The following is a 2,719-nucleotide window of genomic DNA, read 5'->3' on the forward strand; positions in this document are numbered from 1 at the left end:
ATGAGGAACAACTGTAATAATCTGAACAATAAAGATTTAATTAAAAAAAAAAAAAAGAGGTAAGCCTCCACCTGCTCACCAAGTCTAGGCCCTGAATGTGCAGTGCAATGCAGAGAAACAAGAGAAAGCCTTGGGGGTGTGCGTGTGGGAGAGATCAACCAAAGAACTTATATGCATATATGCATAAGCCATGGACACAGACAGTAGTGTAGTGAAGGCCTGGGTGGGGGCGACATGTATGGGGTGGAGCAGGTTAATGGGGAAAAGGAGGGGGACATCTGTAATACTTTCAACAATAAAGATAAATTTTAAAAATAATCTATAATAAAAAAAGTGTAATATGCTAATTAGACCAGACAGCCAAATGACCTTTGGATGTCCTTCCGGATGACCTACTGGACGAAGCCAGGGCTGCGAGGGCCAAGCCCCTTGCACGAATTTCGTGCATCAGGCCTCTAGTCTATATATATATATAAAAAGCCTAAGTGACCATTCGACCATTACCTATGATGCGCACTGACCACCAGGGGGCAGACGCTCAACACAAAGGCATGGAAACATGGAACAGACTGTTGAATCTCAGAGGGAAGGGGGGATGGGGAAGGGCGGGAAGAGATTAACCAAAAATCTTATATGCATACTAGAGCCGAAACCAGCCGTTCGACATCCCCTGAAGGGTCCCCGATTGCGAGAGGGTGCAGGCCAGGCCGAGGGACCCCGCCAGCACATGAATTTGTGCACCGGGCCTCTAGTAATAATAGAAAAGAGCACAAAAGCTCTGAAGATATGGAAGAAACCTTGTTTTGCATCTCATTCTCTACCTCCTTGTACTGCTCTTTAGTGCTTCTTGTGGCTATTTCATAGCCTCTTCAACAAAAGCTGGTTCCTCAGGAGCAAGACTATATTTCCTATTTCTTAAAAATATGGTGGATAGGCCCTAACTGGTTTGGCTCAGTGGATAGAGCGTCGGCCTGCGGACTGAAGGACCCCAGGTTCGATTCTGGTCAAGGGCATGTACCTTGGTTGCGGGCACATTCCCAGTAGGGGGTGTGCAGGAGGCAGCTGATCGATGTTTCTAACTCTCTATCCCTCTCCCTTCCTCTCTGTAAAAAATCAATAAAATATATTAAAAAAAAATATGGTGGATAGGATTGGGGTGGGGAATAAGGTAAGTGTGCACACACAAATACTCTTCCCTAACTCAGTACCTAAAGGACCCTTCTTAAAGAAACTAGACTTATTTAACCTCATGAAAAAAAGACAGAAATCCTTTGGTGGCTATTTTTAAGTTACTGATCTCCCAATTCCCAAGAAAACAGAAAATAGAGAAAAATCAGTGAAGCCAAAAGCTGGTTCTTCAAAAATATCAACAAATTGACAAACTTTTAGCTAGAATGACCAGGACAAAAAAAGAGAGAAGAGCCAATTTACTGAAATTAGCAAGGAAACAGGAGACATTGCTACTAAAACTAAAAGGCTATATTTGCCCGGGGTGGGAATGACTGGGGGGTGGGGGGGAGTATCAATTGGGGAAAAAGGAGACATATGTAAAACTGTAGACAATCAAAAGAATAAAAATAAAATAATAAAAAATAAAAAGGGAAAAGAAAAGGCTATATGAAAATGTTATGAATAACTGTATGCCAACAAATTAGATAACCTGGTAGAAAGATAAATTCCTAAGATATAAAAACTCTGAAAACTGACAAGCTAAAACAGAAAATCTAAATAGGCCCATAACAAGAGATTGAATTAGTAATTTTTAAATTTCCCAATTAGGCAAGAAAATTAAAGAAATTCAGTTTGGAAAGAAAGAAAATTACCCCTATTTGAAAGTGACATGATCTTGTACAGGCTTGTATATACTAAAACTACAAAACGTTATTGAAAGAAATTAGAGACTTAAATAAATGGAAAAACAGCCATATTCATAGATCAGAACACAGTATTGTTAAATGGCAAATCTCCAAATCTAGGGATTTAATGTAATACCTATCAAAATCCCACAGCCTTTTCTGCAGATATTAACAAGCTGATTCCAAAAGGCAAAAAAAAGCCAAAATAAACTTGAAAAAGAAACAAAATTAGAAAACTCACACATACCCATTTCAAAACTCATTACAAAGCCATGTGGTATTAACATGTGGTACTGGCCTAAGGATAGACACAGATCAATGGAATGGAACTGAGAGTCTAGAATTAAATCTTCACATTTAGGATTAATTCATCTTCAACAAAGGTGCCAAGACCATTCAGCTGGGGAAAGATCAGTCTTTTCAATAAATGATGCAACTGAAAATCCACTGAGAGAATAAAGCTGACACCCTCATACTACACACAAAAATAACTCAAAATGAATCAAAGACCTAAATATAAGTGTTTAAAATTTTGCAAGTCTTAGAAGAAAACATAGGAGCAAATCTTTGCGACCTGGTATTAAGCAATGGTTTCTCAAGTAGAACACCAAAAGCAAATACAACAAAAGAAAAAAATAGGTAAATCAGACTTCATCAAATTTAAAACATCTGTGCTTCACAGGACATTATCCAGAAAGTGAAAATACAACCCATGGAATGAAAAAAACTTATTTGCCAATAATATATTTGATAAGGAACAGTATCCAGGCTATATAAAGAACTCTTACAATTTGACAAAAAGACAAGCAATTTTTAAAAATAGGCAAAATATTTGAATACAGATTTCTTCAAAGAAGGTATAC

At 37.9% G+C, this 2,719-nt stretch overlaps 1 protein-coding gene across 4 annotated transcripts in view; it reads right to left on the bottom strand.

The window, feature by feature from the left end:
* The window catches only part of UGGT1 (UDP-glucose glycoprotein glucosyltransferase 1), a 184,855-nt gene that overhangs the window by 48,864 nt on the left and 133,272 nt on the right, over window positions 1-2,719 (bottom strand). The window lies entirely within an intron of this gene.

This window comes from Myotis brandtii, unplaced genomic scaffold (assembly GCF_000412655.1).
Source record: "Myotis brandtii unplaced genomic scaffold, ASM41265v1 scaffold600, whole genome shotgun sequence".
Taxonomy (NCBI): Eukaryota; Metazoa; Chordata; class Mammalia; order Chiroptera; family Vespertilionidae; genus Myotis; species Myotis brandtii.